The sequence below is a fragment of the Perissodus microlepis genome, chromosome 20 (assembly GCF_051167445.1).
Source record: "Perissodus microlepis isolate ML-2025 ecotype Zambia chromosome 20, ASM5116744v1, whole genome shotgun sequence".
Taxonomy (NCBI): domain Eukaryota; kingdom Metazoa; phylum Chordata; class Actinopteri; order Cichliformes; family Cichlidae; genus Perissodus; species Perissodus microlepis.
Window position 1 is genome coordinate 1,468,259 of NC_140480.1, and position 10,568 is coordinate 1,478,826.

Here is a 10,568-nt window from a genome sequence, read left to right on the forward strand (position 1 = left end):
ATGGCTACCTGAGTGGCATTGACAGATAGATCCTGGAGCGCACACACAATCACGACTTCTAATTAGCATGTGATGTGCCAAAAAGCTGTCCTTGTTCCTCAGACTTCTGGAAGCGGGAACAATATCTAGTGTTACCAGTGTTACAAACCGTCCAATCTGATCTTAGTAAAAGTCCCTTTTTTGTTGAGGTAAAGTAGTTTAACTACACATTTAATCTCTGGGATATCTAATTTTCATAAAAAGAAGTGAAATTTCAATAATCCCAGCTTTTCTACATGATAAAGAAATGCTTTATCGTGCAATGTCGTGGCTGAGCTGAGAAACGTTTGTTAGTAGGACTGTGAAATTACTGTCCTGTGATTATAAAAAGTTTCTGTTAATTCACAGAAAAGTTCCTATTTATTTATTTATTTTACTGTGGAATTGTGAAAAACAAATTTATACAGGCAAAAGTGGAAAAACATGATTTTCCCCCTCATTTAATTTATTATATGTTACTTAATCACTTTGGTGTAATATGAATGTCCATGTGGGTGAGATTGGAGTTTTTGCTGGGCCGATTCTGGCCCCTGGGCCTTACGTTGGACACCTCTGTTTTAAAAGATCTCAACAACAATGTTAAGTGGCAAGAAAGTAAAAGCATCTACTGTGTATACCTGTACTCCAACACGTTCACAACTGTGTGTTTGTTGATGCTGAGAGTGGTGTAGATGTGTCGAGTCACTGGAGTCAACATCCCTCTGTCAGTCTCCAATCGTCCTCACCTTGAAAAACACAAACCACTGAAGATACACACAATTTCAGCCATGTGACGGATCCCAAACTCTGACCGCACAAACAAACACTCTCCATGTGGAATGTGGGAGGCTGTTGTTTGTGTTCTGAGGTGCACATTTATCCAGTGTTCTTTCCCCAAACACTCTGTAAATTTGCATTGGCACAGAAGTTGGTCCATACACACAATTACAGAAACCTGACATTATCTTTAGCTTTATGTCTGTTTTATTTTTCCATCTACAGCCATTTGCAGAAGCAGCAAGCCTCCCTGCTTCCCCTGTCGTGATTTCACCTTCTACCCACATTGAGACAGTTGATCAGGAGCAAGGACACGGTACAGTAGCCCCTATCGCTCAGTAAACAGTGGTAAACAGAGCAAGCGCTCGGCATGAAATGGAGGAATACTGCACACAAAACATTTACATAGAGCTGCCACAGGAACAATATCATTTCAGTTTTACAATAAAGTGCTGGTCTAACAAAAACAACTGACGGAAACTCATCTGTCCCTCTGCCTGTTCGGAGTGACTTGTTTATGCTCTGGCCTCCCACTCTGTGTAAGGAGATAATTCAATCAAGTATAATAGAGCTTTCACACGAGCTTAACCCAGCTTTAATCCTAATGCTGCCGGACCAAACCTGGAGCCTGATCTCATATATCTAGCATTTGGTCCTGAACCACATCAGCAGATGAGAGGTTTTAAAGTTACTGTTCATAATTTGACATTAATGAAAATCAGAGGATGTAGTTTTACTGCTAAACAGTGAATCAGTTTAATGTTGTTCTAAATTAACATTCATGGTTTATTTGGAAATTTTAAAAAAAACACAACTCAAAACTAAAGCAGTGTGGAAAAGATGACATCATAACGCAGTACAACAACCTGCATTATTGCAGATAAAGGTTTAGGTGGAAAATAGAAGCTTTGTATTGTGACTGGTGCCCCAGTGCCTGAAAGAGTGGTGGTATTTTAAATTGCACCAAGTCTGCCCCAGAGGCAGGGGCACACCACACCTTCTTTTGGCAATACTCCATTGTGTCTACATCTCTCTCCAGTAACTACAGCCAACTACTGACATTGTTTTGATCCATCTCAGAATGGAAAACTGTTCCTCTCGTGCAGAGAGTGTAGGGGTAGCCAGCAGCACTATAGTTAGTATACATTATGCATAACACATGGAACTTATGAATGTGTTGTATATACATTGTTCATGCACAGACCCATGCCCATAGTGTTACATGCAACTGATAAATTATCTAAAAGAACATTTCGTCTTATCCTCCATATATGTTTCACAGTTGCAAAACCTGTGCAGCAGCATGCAAGTTCACTAAATCACCAGATCCTCTATTCAAACACATGTGCTATATGCAAACACTAAAACTGGGTCATAGAATTGAATTTATGGCATCTGCATGATGGACGCCTCGATATTACGGTAAAGAAAGCTGCAAGCTGGAAAATTATTTGAGACATATCAGAAACGTTTTCCATTCTGGCAACATAGAGGCATAGATGTTAACTGCACATGACTTTTATGCATGCACGTGTTAAACACGAGAGGGTAGCGTGATTTTGTACAATGCTAGGATAAAGCGCACTCACATCTTCATTACTGGCTAAGAGATCCAAATCTATCAAGTGTTTGAACTGGGATAGTTTAGAGGAGAGTAAACAACAGTCTAATGTGTTTATCAGGCACTAAAGCACACACCAACAGCTGTTTACCACACAGAGAGCCAAAACGCATACAACAACAGCACCAAGAACATGCAGTCTGATGGCACTGCACAGTATAAGTGAAAGGTGATGTTGAAAGGGCTTTGCCTTTGAAATGTTTGGGAGAATGTGAAAGTATAATTACCCCCCATGTGAATATCCAGCTGCTGCAATATACCACTATCGTTTAAACAGAGAAAGGGAGAGTGAGACCTTAAAATTTCCTACTCTATAGTGCCAGTCAATCAACAAATTGCTTAATGCATTCTGACAAATAAATACAGTGCCAGACAATCAACCAGAAGGAAGAAAGTGAGACATGCAGCCATGCTTTAAAATAAAAACTGATAAATTAACTATGCATAGAGTAAATGCTTCTTACAACTGGATTTAATGAATAGAATGCCAGGTTACTTCAAAGACATAATTTAATTCAAGGCATAGTTTCTTTAAATTTAGATGTGGATGAAAATGACATAAAAACAATTTCCTAAAAGTATCATTCTGTATGTATCATAAAAACAAAACACCAACTTTTACGGCATGAAACCATGTTCATCCATTCTGAGTAATGACATGCTCCAACATACGATCTGAGCATTATTCAAAACCCCCCAAAACCAAACCAGTAAGCTGTTTTGGGAGCTATGCTAATTTGCTGTGAGCTGGATGAAAAAACAAAATGCTTAACGCCCGTATAATAAATATGCATTTTCTCCCAGAAGTCTCTTAGACTAACTGAGTTTAGTTTAATGGCTTAAAATAGCTTGCATGGCATAGTTTAAAACTCATAAAACCTCACCAACCAGCCACTTCAAAGTTACTAGTCTTAACATTAAAACTTGTTTTAAGACTGCGAGTGGAAAAACTGCATTCAGCAACACTACCAGACACTGTTTGCATAACCTGTGCAGCAAGCAAAGATTGAAAAGTTAGAACCAGCGCTGATGGGGAGTTAACGAAGCACCACACACCTGCAAAACTGCATATTGTGCAGCAAAGTTAGAACAGTTGTGTGGCGTAGGTGCAGCTCTTCCTGCTTCAGATGTTAGTGCTGATACCGATTTCATTAGGTGCCCGTCTTAAATGCAAATATCTAATGAGCCAACCGCATGGCAGCAACTTAGCGCATTTAGGCATTAAGACATGGTCAAGATGACAAGCTAAAGTTCAAACTCACTGTCAAAATTAGGAAGAAAAGTGATTTAAGTGACTTTGAATTGTTGTTGGTGCTAGATGTGCTGGTCTGAGTATTTCACAAAATGCTGATCTACTGGGATTTTCACATCTCTATCCATCTCTACAGGGTTTACAGAGAGGTCCAAAAAAAGTGAGCAGCAGTTCTCTGGGTGAGAAGTCTTTGTTGATGCCAGAGGTCAGAGGTGAATGGACTACTTTCAATTGATAAAAAGGCGAGAGTAACTCAAATAACCACTTGTTACAACCAAAGTATGGAAAAGAGCATCTCTGAATGAACAGCACATCGATCCTGGGCTAGACCACATGGGGTATATTCCATAAGGGGATGTTTTCTTGCCACAATTTGGCCCCATATTACCACCTGAACATTGTTTAAGCCCACCTGAGTAATGTTACCTGACTATGTCTATCCCTATATGACTACAGTGTACCTAATTCTAATGACTCCTTCTAGCAGGATAGAAGCTCAAATAATCTCACACTGGTTTGTTGAACATGTCAGTGAGTTCATGACACTGAGTTATTGAACTGAGAGCTGGTGACTGTCCAAAAGAGCACTTTTGAGATGAGGTTAAATGGGAGTTTGCATCATGGATGACCAGCTGACAAGTTTGCAGCAACTGCTTGATGCTGTTATGTCAATGTGGACCAAAATCAGCGCCCTGTTGAATCTATGCAAAGAAGAATCAAGACGGTTCTGAAGCCAAAAGGGTGTCCACCCTGAAGTTGTACCTAATGAAGAGGTCAGTCAGTGTATGGACGGATCAAATCTTCTTCAGTTCGACAACCTGTCTCAGCTTATTTATATTCTTAAGCAACATTTGACAGCAGACCACATTACTAACAATCCAATATTTAAATTTTTCTTTTTATTTTAACCAAATAATAAAATATTTTTTCATGTTTTGACAGCACTATCTTGTTTGTCTAAACTGTACACACACAACTTGCTTTGGTTACATGGAACCAGGCTGTTTTGTCTGGGCTGTGTAACTTCCTGACTCTCTTTAAAACCAGGTTAGCTTTTTCACATGTGGAGATTTACACAAATTAAGTCATGAGATTAAATATCATTTGTTATTAAATTTAGTTATTTTTATCTTCTTTGTTTAATTTGACATGTGAGGTTTAGTGTTTGTATATACTGTAGTATGTGTGCGTGTGGGGGGTGAGTGAAGGTGGACAGTTGCAGTATTTCAAACAGCTATTTTTGTCTGTCCTGTGAGCAAGGACCTCCCACACTGCTGTTTGTAAGAATATTTTTCATGCTTAGGTTAAATAACCAGATTGTTTAACACAATCTCTGAGTGAGAGGAAGCCTGAGAAACTTTTCCTGGAGGAAAAGTATACTGGTAGTTAGGGAGAGAGGTGACGGTGAATCAGACGATCGGTGTGTAGCAGTGTGGCTTCATGCTGAGAAATAGCACTGGAGATGTGATGCTTGCTTTGAGAGTGTTTATGGAGACGTACAAAGAAGGTAAGGAGGAGTTGCACTCTGTCTTTGTGGATCTAGAGAAAGCATATAATAGGGAGCCAAAAGAGGAGCTGTGGTACTGTCAGGAGTGGGACAGAAGTATGTGCAGGACATGTATGAGGACAGCGAGACAGGGGTGATGTATGCAGTAGGAGTGACAGATGGGTTTAAGGTGGGGGTGGGATTACATCAGTGATCTGATCAGAGCCCCACCTTGTTTGACATGGTGACAGATGAGGTCAGGCAAGAGCATCCTTGGACTATGATGTTTGCAGATGACATTATGAACTGTAGTCAGATTAGGGAGCAGGTGAAAGAGAGTGAAGACGGAAAGAACAGAGGAAGTGAAGGTGGATGAGTTTAATTTCCTGGGGTCAATGGACAGAGCGCAAGAAAGGTAAAAATGAGAGACAGACAGGGTGGAAAGAGTGGAGACAAGTATCAGAGGTGATTTGTGACAGAAGGACAGAAGGTACTGAGATCTTCAATTACGTACTTTGGAGATATTGGCACCAACAAAAGGACATGAGCCTGAGCTGAAAATGCTAAAATTTCTATTGAGAGTGACCCAAATGGAAAGGATTGAGCAGTTTGGAGACAAAGAGAGAAAGATAAAGCTGAGATGGTTCGGATATGGGCAGAACAGGGATAGTGGGTATATTAGTCAAGGATGTTGAAGATGGAACTGCTAGACAGGAAGAAAAGAGGGAGACCAAGTCAAGAGTGAGGAAGATTAAAAGGAAAGTACATTACAAGTCTTTATATGACCTCTATTTTTTTAAGATTGACGTTTTATTTTACAAATTAGAGATCAGAGGGATCCTGGATGGCATAAAGAGCATTTTTGTGGCATTTACTGTATGTTATCAAATCTGTTTCAGTCACATATTTTCTGTAGGATATGATGGTTTTAGAACTGACTGAATCTCTTTCCCTTTCTCTTTCTCAATATGTAAGAAGAAAGGGGCCAATAAAATCACAGACACAGCACATCCAAATCATATCATGTGATTAATATGAAAATCCAAAATGCAAAATTGGTGTAAATGAATCAATCCATGAATCTATTATCTATTATTATTGTGGGTGCAATATGTACCCTGTTTTGCAAATATGAGTGGAATCTGCATGCCATGTGTGCAATTACCCAAGAAGCAAGCACTGGAGGCGTGGTTGGGAATCTTAGAGCAGACCATGTTCAGATAGTCTGATAAATGCTCTCTGCTAAAGTCTGCATAGATTGCTAAGGCTGGTTTCTATAGCACCAAGGATCCTTCATGTCTCTTTCAGGCCCTGTGTGTATACTGTCATGTCAGAAAAAAAACAGTATCATCTGGCATCTCCAGACATCATTATCGCAACCATCGACTATCCAGTCCTCACACACACACACACGGTCATTACCTTTAGCGATATGCAGCACTCTGACAACTGTAAGGACGGTGGTAGGTTGAGGGGGTCTGAGTGTGGGACCGAGCCCAGAAGAAAGAGGCCTCTCTGGTGTGAGGAGGGCAGGATCAGTGTGGCACTCAGCCCTGTCTGGATCCAGTAGTGAGTGTGATGCGAGAGGGGATGGTAGGAGATAAGTCCACTTCACCAAACTCAATGGGACACTTCAGCAGAAGCACAGCTCTCACCCTGAGCACCGTCTGTCTGAGAGTATGAAGGACAGAGACTTTCATTTGATTACAACAAAATTCAAATGAAAAACTGCTTACTTGTGTTACTTTGTATAGTCATGTATGGTCTGAGTAGCACCATATAGTCCAGTGATGGTGCATCTAATAAAGGCAGCATCACTGCAGAGGATATTTCATTTGTATAGGTACGTACAAGCATTTAAGTGTGTGTGCACACAGTGACAGAGACAGATTAGGTGTCTGAGAGGGACAGATGGCCTTACAACCAACCTCCACTCACTCATTGAGTGAGATAAAGAGCCACATTCTCTCTCTCTCTCTCACACACACACACACACACACACACACACACACACACACACACACACACACACACTCCATTGCTGGCATCCAACCAATTGTGTGGAGAAATAACTCAACCCTTAACATGAACAAATAAGTGTGGATATTAGGCCTGTGCTGGGTCCGCTGAAAAATTGTAGATTCATCACAAGCTTCAAACAAACAGATTAGAAGACGACCGTCGTGGTATTCAAATGGACTTATAGGATTTGTCCGTGTATATACTCGGCCGAGCTGTGTGAGATTCGGGAGGGTTAGCAAGTATGAGTGTGTTTGTGTGTGTGTGTGTGTGTGTGTGCCAAAACAGTGACAGGACATTCTTCTACAAACAGGTTTTCAGCAAAGCTCTTATCTCTCTTCTGCTCTCTCCTCATCCATCCCCTTGTTTCGTCCTCTCGTCTGCTGGAAGAAACGCCTTTTGATTACATTTCCATCACAAATACGCTTGCAAAATGCAGCCTATTTCTCAGGAAGACAGCGTTATAATAGGTAGATGCTTAAACCAGATACAGAACAAATGACGGACAAAGTCAAGCAGCATTACTGGTTTGTGAGTGTTTGGGGAAGGTCTGTGTTTCCGGGTGACCCCAGTGGCCCAGTCTGCCTGTCTATTAGAGCCGGGGCTATTAGACCATCAGAAAGTGGGAGCATCCCCTCTTGCCATGGTGATAAGATCAAGGCATTCCGACAGCCAAAGCGGTCATTACCCTGCGCTCTAGCCCATAATGTTCCTCTATTAAAACACCCTGTTGCCATGGAAATGCAGCTGTGGCCATTTAAGTCATTTCTTGGCCCTGCTGTCTCTCTGGGTCATTGACACACACGCACACAAACACACAATGCACTGACATGTCGACTGATAAACATTTACACATGCACGCTGCTATCTGGGGCACTGTTTCCCTCCAACACGCACAGCAGAAACATGCACAAGTCCTGCTGTCTGGGCGTCTGGCTCATGCGGGGTCACGGCTGACCGGGCAGGAAGATGGTGAACATGGATGTCAGACGGTACAGTAAGACAGCCGGGAAGGCGGAGCCATTGTTACAGAATTTGGCTTCAAACACAGTCACAGACATAGTCAAGTAGACGGATAGGAGGCTGACAGAAACACACACGACAGATGCGTGCACAACACAAACACTGATCAGAGTAAACAAACACGTCGGGATGTTCAGAAGATTTTGTGTCAAACAAAGCCGACCCCCCCGTTCCACTAATCCTTCCGTGTCATCAGTAGACACCTCCTACGCTTGCACACACTTACAAACACACACACCAAATAATTCTTATAAACCACCAAACTCGACATCTTCCAGAAAAGCTTACCTAACCCTACCTAATGAGCATACTGTAAAGCTCGGGTTTATTGAACTCAGTTCATCTCTGTTCTGCTTTTTTCTAAATGCACCAACTTTCAGAGTTTTGCTCTTAGTTTAGTTGTTCTTAGCCCATCTTGGGGTAGGGAATAACATTATAGTCTGTGTGGTGAGGGTTCATCAATAGCCCTTCTTGTTCTGCTACCTTAGGCTCAAAATCCTGAAAAACAGAACCACAAGCTAAATCTAGAATAGTAATCATCGATCATCAGATCCTCCTTCTGCGTGTTTTAACATCCGACCTTAAGAGACATCTAAATGGATTTGACAGGTTTAACAATTTCCAATTCATGTGATATTTTCTGTGCCTTCAATCTCTTTTATCTTAATACAAAAGCACCTCATTCTACCAAACACATGGGTGATATGCTGAACAAAACTTGTAGTAAAAAATGCTTTGAATTCCATTTTTTAAAATGCCATATAAATACCAGTCCATTTGCCATAGTGGTCTCGAGCAGTAGTTCTCCAGGTTTCCTTCGGACATTTCAGACCTGACGATTTTCAAAGGAATTTGTTTGTTAAGCCACTTAACACTGACCAAGCATAAAAAACAAATTTAGCTCAAGGGACGAAGTAGAGTTGTGTCAACACATAATGAATAACCGCATATTTTTCCCCATTTCTACAGCTGAATTTAAGAAAAAGGACAAAAGAAGAAGACAAAAGAACAGGAACTTAAAAAACTATCTACAGCAGATGAACAGTGTCTGTAATTCATGTACTTAAGAAAACTAACTATTGTTTGCTGAAGCCTCATCAAGATGGTCTCAGTGGAAAGGCGGATGTCAAGAAGTCATTCTTAAGGAAGGGAAACAGGAAGAAAGGCTTAAGTATGCCAAGTTACACAAGAACTGGACTGAAAATCAGCACCAGGTCTTTTGAATTGATGAATCTAAATATTAAATTTTTGATTCAAATTGTTTTGAATATGGATGGAGGAGGTCAGGAGAGACAAGGTGGATGTCTACAGCCATCTGTAAAGCACGGTGGAGGTATTGTCATAGTTTGGGGCTACACTTCAGCCAGTTGTGTTTAGGATTTTGTCTGATCCAAATATGGTATTGCATGAATCAACCATCAGACACTATAAAGTGTGTCTGATGGTTGGCGATGATCCCAAACATGTTGCCAATGAAGTAAAAGTATACATAGATAGAAAAACACAGTGGAATGCAGTCAGTCATGGATTGGTCTTCCAAGAGCATGACAACAAAATTAATGAAGCAATGTATGAACATCGTGACAGAAGACACGATAAAAGTCAGCCAGTATCCAAAGAACAGCTTTGAATGTCCTTCTCCAAAAAACCTATAAACTATACCTGAAGTCTACTTCAAGCTGTATTAAAGAATAAAGGTGGTCACACCAAATATTCATTTTCAAAATAAATCACAGGATCGGTTTCCAATTTTCCCATAGAAGTATAAAGGAATGAGGGGTGGCTTGAGACTTTTGCACAGCACTGCAAGAAATCTAATAGCTTAAAAAATCGTTGAACTTAAAAAATACAATAAATATACCACAACAAAACATTTAAATTTGACATTTTACAAGACCCTCATTCTATGATCACTGAGCACTGCAGAAATACTCTACATGCAAGTACATGCAAGCTTAATACAACAACTTTAAACACTTCAAAAGATCAAAAACACATAAATAATCTACAGTTTGTTTTAATTGTATACTTACATTTATCAGAAATATGGATGCTGAATATTCGAGAAAGTCAACAGTGTCCCTTATACAGAGCAAAGTGGCCAAAGTTTGAATGTATGAAACTTATGAGCTCTGCCTTATCAAAGTCATTTACTACCAGCTGGGGGTCATAAAGGAATTGAACAATTCTTGCACAGTAGCCTGCATTACATTCACCAGTATAGTGATTTATGTGGGACTTTATGTGGGACTACTTCAGCAAAGGTGTTTTCTATAATCATTTTTCTCCTGGCTAATGTTCTGTAACATTAGCTTGTCTTGTATCACAGTTTAATTGCTAGCTTTTTTTACACAGCTGTAGAAAATACCAAC